Source organism: Suncus etruscus, chromosome 6 (genome assembly GCF_024139225.1).
Source record: "Suncus etruscus isolate mSunEtr1 chromosome 6, mSunEtr1.pri.cur, whole genome shotgun sequence".
Taxonomy (NCBI): domain Eukaryota; kingdom Metazoa; phylum Chordata; class Mammalia; order Eulipotyphla; family Soricidae; genus Suncus; species Suncus etruscus.
In genome coordinates this window covers 130,793,213-130,803,251 of record NC_064853.1, presented here as the reverse complement: position 1 = coordinate 130,803,251, position 10,039 = coordinate 130,793,213, and the positions used below count along the sequence as shown (strand labels likewise).

The 10,039-nt window shown below is 40.8% G+C and overlaps 1 pseudogene; it reads left to right on the top strand.

The window, feature by feature from the left end:
* Nucleotides 1-2,090: 2,090 nt before the first annotated feature.
* Nucleotides 2,091-2,479, top strand: LOC126012260 (peptidyl-prolyl cis-trans isomerase NIMA-interacting 4-like; annotated as a pseudogene).
* Nucleotides 2,480-10,039: the final 7,560 nt, after the last annotated feature.

The window sequence follows — 10,039 nt, the reverse complement described above, 5'->3', positions numbered from 1 at the left end:
TGCTTCCTGCAGGTGGGCTGGGAGAGGCTGTGTGCAAACATGGGACCCACAAGCTGACTGCAGGGATCTGGGAGCCACGTCCCATCTGTTGTGTGTGTTTTTCAGAACTTTCGCAATCAAGTACCACAGACTGTGGAGCTGAGTGAAGATTCCTTTCTGAACCTCAAAAGCCAGAACCAAGGCCACATTCTCTCTGAACCCTAGCAAAAAATAAAAAATAAGACATCCTTCCTGGCCTCCTCCAGCCCCTTATGACCAGGACCTAGATACTCAATGAATCGTGGCCTCAGGTCTACAGCCTCCACATTTTCCTTCCCAGCATCCTTTCCTTTTTGTAAGTGTGAGCCCTAATCTCCCTGAATTTGTTTCTGTTTTTTGTTTGTTTGTTTTTTGGAAATCCTGAACATATTTGTGAGATATGGGGGTTAGAGTTTGGAACATATTGGGGTCCTGGGATACAATTCAAACCCATTATGCCTACCTTCCCCCTAATATGTATTAGTAGGTGGAAAGTAGCTCCAAAATTCTGGATTGAGTCCCAATTTTCTCCATAGCTGGTTCTTTGGGTTGCTTTTTAAAAATAGGCATCATACCAACAACAGAGACTGTGTGAAAAATATAAGTGTGTTGGCACTACAGACAATGTCTTGGATTGGACGATCTAGCTTGCCTGGAGCCTAGAGTTGGTCTTGTGCCAGGAACCTTCAGGGATCGGGTCTTTTTGTATTTAGGCCAAGGTTATTTCTTTCCATGTCCCTCATATTTTGGTGGGCCTATGCAAACAACAATTGCCACTCTAACACCATTTTTGCTGTGCTCCTTTGACTCTAAACCTTAAAAAGAACCCAGTTAAGATTTGAGGTCAACTTAAGCTAATATGCATGAATATGGAAATGTAAAAAAAATGCTATGCCTGTAATGTTTAAGGAGTTATGTAAGTTTTATGGCTTTAGATTGCCTTATGTGCTGTTAAGAAATATTATAGTGTGTTACAATCTTAATGTTCTTTGGATGAAATTTCAAAGTTGGGATATCAGCAAGGGGACTTCTGAGAATTATGTTATGTATTGTCCTTCCACTGTAACTTTACCTTGTCCTCTTTCTTTGCATCCTTGTTCTCATAATTAAAAATAAAAAAAATTAAAAAAAAATAGGCATCATCTTCATTGATGTTAGTACCACTCCCAGCTGGATGATTCAGTACATGGGCTGAGAGAACCCCTGGAGGTGCTGAGGTAAGCTATGTTATAGCAAGGACCATATACCCCAAGCTCTACCCTTGAGCTATCTGACCATCCCTTTTTGGTTTTCACATGTGATTTTGGCCACAGTTCTTGGTCTTGCTGGCTTGGAGAAAAGATAAAATGAGGTCACTAACTTCAAGATAATCTCAAGATAGAAATCATTCATTTTCTCTCTTGAAGTCGCTGCTGAGAACAATTAGCCTTTCCCCCTGGTGTTCATAAGGGCCCCAAACCCCTACCCCCAAGTACTCTTGGGGAGATTGTGGGATGTCGATGCTGCAGGTCCCTGGCAGCAATGTTCCATGTGCATTAACCCCATAGTCTAAAAAGCTCTGGTTTGTCCCAGTTTCATTCAAACTGTTTCACCACAGAACCCTGCTATTGAGTGGTTCCAAGTAACCCTCTTCTCCTGATCACTGATAAAGGGAGCAGGAAGCTAAGTAAAATTCTCCTTAAAAATCTTCCCAACTTGGAACAAGTAGCCCAGAGAGATTTGTATGACTTCTGCTAGCACCTCTGAAACCACATGAAAAGGTGAGGGTATCTGGAGCTGGTACAGAGGTTAGCAACACTGAGTTCAGAAGCACTTGCTGATCTTGTTTGGATTTTAGGCAAATACCTTGATTTTCATGAGCCTAGTCCTGCCCTGCCCCTTTATGGGAATGACCCATCTGTCTATTTCAGAATGTAAAGATTAGTTATATTAATGGATTCCAAGATGGGACTACTATGTCTACAGAATTTTATAGTACCTGCCATTAAACTGAGAAGTTAATTTTCACATCTTTACATGGAGACCTTTACATGGATGCTCTGAATTAAAGTGACTTGTCTGGAGTTTTGGAGATGCTTCCCAAAGGAAAAAGCTATTCAGGGAAAGGAGGAAAAGGAGGAGGAGGCATTAGGAGTGACAGTGCTGACAAGGTCACAAGGTCCCAAAGATGGTGGCAATTCAATGAAGGTCAGGCACATTCTGTGTGAAAAACATGAAAGAATCATAGAAGCCATAGAAATGTGAAGGTCCAAATTGTGTTTCAATGAGTGGCCACACAATCTAGTGAAGACAAAGCCAGGCAAGGGGATGACTTGGGTTGGATGACCAGAGGCTCTTAGGGTCATTACAATAAGAAGCATCTGCCTTGCCTGTGAGTGGTCTGGATAAATCTGTGTTTATAAACCCTCCAGTTAAGACTAAATTTGGTTATCATATTATAATGGTAGAAGATAGAAAATAAAAATGTATAAAAAATTTTAAAAAATAAAGTGACTTGGGAGAGATAGCATGAAGGTAGTGTGTTTGCTTGCATGCAGAAGGACAGTGGTTCGAATCCCAGCATCCCATATGGTCCCCCCGAGCCTGCCAGGAGTGATTTCTGAGCATAGAGCCAGGAGTAACCCCTGTGCGCTGCCGAGTGTGACCCAAAATAAATAAATAAATAAAATAAAGTGACTTGTCTTGAACACAGATGCAAAGGTCCTCAACAAAATACTAGCAAATAAAATCCAACAGCTCATCAAGGTCATACACCATGACCTAGTAGACTTCATTGCAGAGATGCAAGGATGGTTTAATATGCTCAATTCAATCAATATAATACACCATATTAGAGGGACAGAGTAATAGTACAACAGTAAGGCATTTACGTTGCATACAACCAACATAGGACAAACTTCAGTTCAAATTCCGGAATCCCATATGGTCTTTGTAGCCTGCCAGGAATGACTTCTGAGCACAGAGCTATAAGTAATCCCTGAGCATTGGGTGTGACCCCCAAAATTAAAAATATATATCATATTAATGAAAAATGTAAAAATCATATGATCATAGCAATAGATGCAGAGAAAGCATTTGAAGAGTTCCAACACCCATTCATGATAAAAACTCTCAACAAGATGGGAATTGAGGGAACCTTCCTCAATATAGTCAAAGCCATTTACCATAAGCCCATGACAAACTTTATACTATGGGGAAAACCTTCTATTCAATATATATATGAAAACAGTAGCCATCACAATTAGGCAAGAAAAAGATATCAAGGGAATCTATATAGGAAAGGAAGAAATCAAATTCTCACTGTTTGCAGATAATAGGATACAATATTTAAAAACTCCTAAATACAGAAATTCTAGAAACAATATATTATCATAGTAAAGTGGAAGGATAAAAAATGAATATGCAAAGTTATTTTCTATATACAAATAATAAAAGAGAAGAAAGAGACATTTAAAAAACAATCCCATTCACAATAGTGCCTCAGAAAATTAAGTGTCTTAGAGTTAACTTAACTAAAGAGGTTAAAGACCTAAACAAAGAAAACTACAACACTGCTTCAAGAAATAAAAGAGAACACAAGAAAATGGAAACATACTCTGCTCATGGATTAGGAGGATTAATATAATTAAAATGCAACACTCCCCAAAGCATTGTACAGACTTAATGCAGTCCCTCTAAAGATACCCATGACATTTTTCAAAGAAATAGATCAAACACTTCAGAAATTCATATGGAAAAACAAATCTCCGCAAATAGCTAAAGCAATCACTGGGAAAAAGAAAATGGGAGCCATCACTTTCCGTAAATTCAAACTACTATAAAATAGTAGTCATTAAAACAGCATTGGAATAAAGACAGTATTGGAAAACAGTATTGGAATAAAGACAGACCCTCAGATCAATGGAATAGACTTCAATATTCTGAGACCTTCCCTCAGGTATGAACAATTAATTAATATGTGATCAATTAATATTTGATAAAGGGGAAAGAAATCTAAAGTGGATCAAGAAAAGTCTCTTCAAAGAGTGATGTTGGGAAAACTAGTCAACTACATGCAAAAAAGTGAACTCAGACTTCTCTTTAACACCATGCATGAAGGTCAAATCCAAATGGACTAAAGACCTTGATATTAAACCTGAACCCATATAGTACATAGAGGAAAATGTAGGCAGAACACTCCATGGCATTGAAGCTAAAGGCATCTTCAAAGATGGAACACCACTATCCAAGCAAGTGGAACAAAAATAAACAAATGGGACTACATTAAACTGAGAGTTCCTGCACTTCAGAAGAAACAGTGACTAGGATACAAAGACTGAATAACTTTGTGTCTATGAAAAAAAACAACTATTATTAAAAAAAAACTTGTAACCATGAGAAAATCAATAAAATAAAATAAAATTAAAACAAAGTGGCTTGCCCGACGTCATAAACTGGTAGTAGCAAAAGAGCCACTACTCAGATTTGCCTAATTCTGGAGTTTTTCACTTTTGCATGACTTCATTATTTCCTACATCACATGTTTCAAATATCAGTTATGCTTTCCTTCCTTATTTTTGATATTTTATCCCCCCCTTCCCCTCTATTGATGTTATTATTGTTATAGTGTTTGGGAACCATTGGTTGTGCTCACACATACTTGATTGCAGTGACTCAGAGATCACCCACTGTGACTCCAGGGATCCCAGTGGTAGTACTTTCAAAATCACTGTCAGTGGTATGGTAAGTATAAGGCAAGTCTCTACCACTGAGCCACACCCCTGGACCCCATCAGTCATACTCTCTGCTCAGTTCCTGTGAATTGGGCTTGCTGTGGCCGAGGTACTTTCAACCCATAGCATCCCACCTCTCCACAGTAAAACTAATGAACCATATCAAATTCTCGCTTTTCTTGCAACTGCATGAAGATCTGTGTCTCAGATTCTGCTTGTGCACAGATTTCTCTGAGCTCTAATTTCTAAGAGAACAATTCAAGAGTTGGGTCCTAGACAATGGGTCCAAGAGATTCATTTTGGGGGCCGGAGCTGTGGCGCTAGCTATAAGGCATCTGCTTTGCAAGCGCTAACCTAGGACAGACCTCGGTTCGATCCCCCAGCGTCCCATATGGTCCTCCAAGCCCAGAGTGATTTCTGAGCACATATCCAGGTGTAACCCCTGAGCAACAATGGGTATGGCCCAAAAACCAAAAGAAAAAGAGAGAGACCCATTTTGCTGGGAAATGTGGTGACAAGGGTTCTGATTTTGTGGATGACAAAGTTTGCTTCCTCTTTTTTGGAGTGACAAAGTTTAAATCCTAATAAAATTAAAGTAGAAGTTTTTCTGGAGCTTAGTGAGACAGCATCAGGACAGTGCTCCACCACCACCACCTTCACACAATCTTTCCAGTTCTGTAGAGTGATGTTTTCATCACTAGTTCTTGGAGATAATAGGTTTGGCAACTCCCAATATCCTTCAGATTAACTACTTTTGCAATCACCAGAGGTAATTTTCATGACTTGCCACAAATTGATAGGTTCTTTATCAACAAGAAATAGAATCTGGTGACTTTCTGCATCTGCACACTACAAAGTATGGAACAAAGCTAGATCACTTCTGATTCATCTGATCAAACTAGATAACATCTAGTTAAATGACAAATTCATTCAATCATTTATAGATAAGGAAGATGACCACATGTTATATAGTTAAAACATATTTCTCGGGGCCGGTGAGGTGGCGCTAGAGGTAAGATGTCTTTCTTGCAAGTGCTAGCCAAGGGAGGACCGCGGTTCGATCCCCGGCGTCCCATATGGTCCCCCCAAGCCAGGGGCAATTTCTGAGCGCTTAGCCAAGAGTAACCCCTGAGCATCAAATGGGTGTGGCTGAAACCCCCCCAAAAAATATTTCTGGCATGTTTATTAAGGTGTCTATCTTATAAATATAAATGACCACAGATATGTGTATATGTATTAGATATATTGCATCTAGGTTTCAGATATGTGTATACATATCTGTGCATGCGTATGAGTAATATGTAAGTATTGTGTATCTCTGGTGGCAATGACTAAAGGACTGTGATCTTCTGTTTTTTAGTTTGCTTTTTGCTCATCTATATCTCTAGTATAACAGAAATAGTTGTACTTTATGCACAATTCCAGTTCCAGGACGAGTCTAAATTACAAAATAATACCACCCTCTATTCCTAGCTCCCCAGACTCCTTGATTGTAGCACCTAAGACTGACCCCAGCTACCATTCTCATGCACCTAACAAAAACCTAGACAGCAAGGAGGGTCCACCTCAAGAATCACCCCCAAATATGCACATTTTGCTTCAATACCTCAAAAGATTTAAAGCATCAAGATTTTTGTGCTGAGAAAAGAAATCTGTTTTTATTTCATATGCAATTGTAATTTTTACTGCTTCTCTCCCAAGCCCTTCGTCAGCTCCCATGACCTCATCATGATATTTAGAATAATAGTCTTTCCCCACAGGTCATCAGCTTCTAAAATAAATATATTTCCATCAACGGGAGCTGCAGAGCCACAAAATTATTGTACCTTGGTTCAAAGTTACAAGCTCATTAAAGACTGATTATTTTACTTTTCAAAAAACATGACAGCAGGCAAAACAGGATTCTTTTATGTTTAACGAGAGAGGCGGGGTGGAGGGAGAGAGAGAGAGAGAGAGAGAGAGAGAGAGAGAGAGAGAGAGAGAGAGAGAGAGAGAGAGAGATTAATCTGCTAAGGCAGATTAATGTAGAAGGCAGTCTTTGGAGTGGTGGCTGGAACAATAAGAAAAGAAGAAAACAAAACAAAAAATCCTACTCAAAATTTTGATAAACAATTCACTGGCCTCTGTATTGCTCAAATGCTACAAATGGCAGCGAGGCAGCTTGGTCAAGAAGACAAAAACTCCAGAATAGAGGCAGAAATTCTAAATCTTCTTCACCTTGAATAAATTCCACATGGGATTTATTCATCTCCCTGAGCCTTTGCAGTTGGATAAAAATATATGGGGCAGGAGCCGGAGAGATAGCACGGAGGTAAGGTATTTGCCTTTCATGCAGAAGGTCATTGGTTTGAATCCCGGCATCCCATATGGTCCCTGTGCCTGCCAGGAGTGATTTCTGAGTGTGGAGGCAGGAGTGACCCCTGAGCACTGCCAGGTGTGTCCCAAAAACAAAACAAAACAAAACAAAAAACATAAGGGGCAAATGGACTACATCTCTCCATCATCCTCTTCTTCATCTTTCTGGCTGTCATCACTATATCCAGAATCCTTCTCACATTAGCTCAGGGACAGCCAAAGACTCAGCCCCAGACGCCCAGTAGCCTCAGTATACAACCCTATCATCCTCATCTCAGAGTTTTCAAAAGTCCATAAAATTCTGACATTCTGGTTTGACCCTTGCTTACTCAAGTCCCTTTCATTTGTTAAATGCCTGCCACTGATGTGCAAAAACTGGTCATGATATTATCATTCATCTAAACCACTGGTGGTAGTTTTTGAAGGGAGACTCGAACTCTGGGTGGGATTGTCATGAAGCACAGACAGCAATCTACAGGGATAGGCCCAGAGCTGAGACAAGACCACCTAGCATGAATTACAGGAAGTCTATAAGTGGCATGGAGATGCCCTAGGCATGTCCACTGAAGCTGGAGATAGTATGGATCAAGTGGGTTTAAGAATGCTGTAATGGGGCCCGGAGAGATAGCACAGTGGTGTTTGCCATGCATGCAGCCGATCCAGGACCAAAGGTGGTTGGTTCGAATCCCGGTGTCCCATATGGTCCCCCGTGCCTGCCAGGAGCTATTTCTGAGCAGACAGCCAGGAGTAATGCCTGAGCACTGCCGGGTGTGGCCCAAAAACCAAAAAAAAAAAAAAAAATGCTGTAATGGATGCTTAAAACAAGGGGCACATGGAGACTCCTCCAAAAACTAGAAATTGAGCTCCAATACGACCCAGCTATACCACTCCTAGGAATATACCCTAGGAACACAAAAATACAATACAAAAATCCCTTCCTTACACCTATATTCATTGCAGCACTATTTACCATAATAAGACTCTGGAAACAGCCAAGATGCCCTTCAACAGATGAATGGCTAAAGAAACTGTGGTACATATACACAATATTATGCAGCTGTCAGGAGAGATGAAGTCATGAAATTTTCCTATACATGGATGTACATGGAATCTATTATGCTGAGTGAAATAAGTCAGAGAGAGAGAGAAAGACGCAGAATGGTCTCATTCATCTATGAGTTTTAAGAAAAATGAGACATTCTTGCAATAATAACTTTCAGACACAAAAGAGAAAAGAGCTGGAAGTTCCAGCTCACCTCATGAAGCTCACCACAAACAGGGATGAGTTTAGTTAGAGAAATAACTAAGTTTCAAACTATCCTAATAATGAGAATGTACAAGGGAAATAGAAAGCCTGTCTAGAGAACAGGCGGGGGTTGAGTGGGGAAGAGGGAGATTTGGGACATTGGTGATGGGAATGTTGCACTGGTGATGGGTGGTGTTCTTTACATGACTGAAACCCAAACACAATCATGTATGTAATAAATTCGTTTAAATAAAAAAATTTAAAAAAAATTGTGAGGGGCACAAAGCCAGATGCATACAAGAGCTAGGCAGGTCATGTAATTACGTGAGTTATGTAATTACAAGAGCTAGTGAAGGCAAAGCAGGGCATGGGGAGGTTGCTGAGGACAGCAGCTCATATGTCTAGTCTGATGAGGAAACCTGTGTCTCTCTGCCCCCTCCCCCCACACACAATGACTCTTCTTTTATAGGAGCTGCCTATTTGCAGTTTCCTTACTAGATATTAGGACACTAACCTACCCCACACACACACACATACACCCTGTAAATACTGAGAAGGTGATGTAACCTACTGAAGTGAGGCTCCTTGGAGATACAGATTGAAAGGAGAAGGGTTTGGAGTGCTGGAGTTAATGGACACACATGGGAGAACATGTCATTGGTTTTGGACTCTGATGGACAGAATCCAACAAGAAGAGATGAGTTAGAGGTGACCACCAGGCAGGAACCCAGCCTGAGCAAAGGCACTGGGATAAGCAGGTGTTGGAGCTGAGGGACCAGGAAAGGGATCAAACACAGAGATGCTCAGTGGCTGATGAGAAATTTGGACTTGATGTAGGTTAGAGTCATTTCTTTTATTTTTTTATATTTATGTGATTGTTTTGGGTTATTTTTGGTGGATAAAATTTTAGACCATAAACTCAGCAGTGTTGAGGGGTCTCTCTTACTGGTATTGGGGGGACATACAGTGAATTGAGCCTCTCACATGCAAAGCATGAGCTTTTAAGCCATTGACCCACTTAATTTTCTCAGAGCAACTCTCCTGGGCTCTTGCCCTACTCCCAGGGGCACTGGAGGGATTAGATACCATCTCAGTGGGTTTGGAAGAAAAGAAAGGGGGTGTTTGGCTATAGACTGTTGCGTTTTGAACAACTCAGCTCTATGACATGGCATCAAGGCAAAGGCCCATAATGACCCGGTTCTACCCACAACCAGATTATCTGTCTGATCCAGGGATGGAAGTAATAGAAAATTGGTTTGCCCAGTACCACTGAAAGCCACATTTGACAATTAATAAAGAAAGGCAAAATTTTGTTGCTTGCATGCCTGATTCTCATCATTCAGATGATTTTAATGCAAATTGGTGAGGGTTTGAGGAAGAATGCACCTCAGAAGTTGGCACTCAAGCATATGTCTTTGAGAAAAGTCTCCAGGGGGCAGAGAGATGATACAGAGAGATGGTTAAGAGCGTGTTTTGTGGGGCCGGAGAAATAGCCCAGCGGTAAGGCATTTGCCTTTCATGCAGAAGGACGGTGGTTCAAATCCCGGCATCCCATATGGTCTCCCCAAGCCTGCTGGGGGCGATTTCTGAGCATAGAGCCAGAAGTATCCCCTGAGCACTGCCGGGTGTGACCCAAAAACCAAAAAAAAAAAAAAAAAAAGTGTGTTTTGTGTGATGTTGACCCTGCTTTGCCTCATTGGTCAGTGTA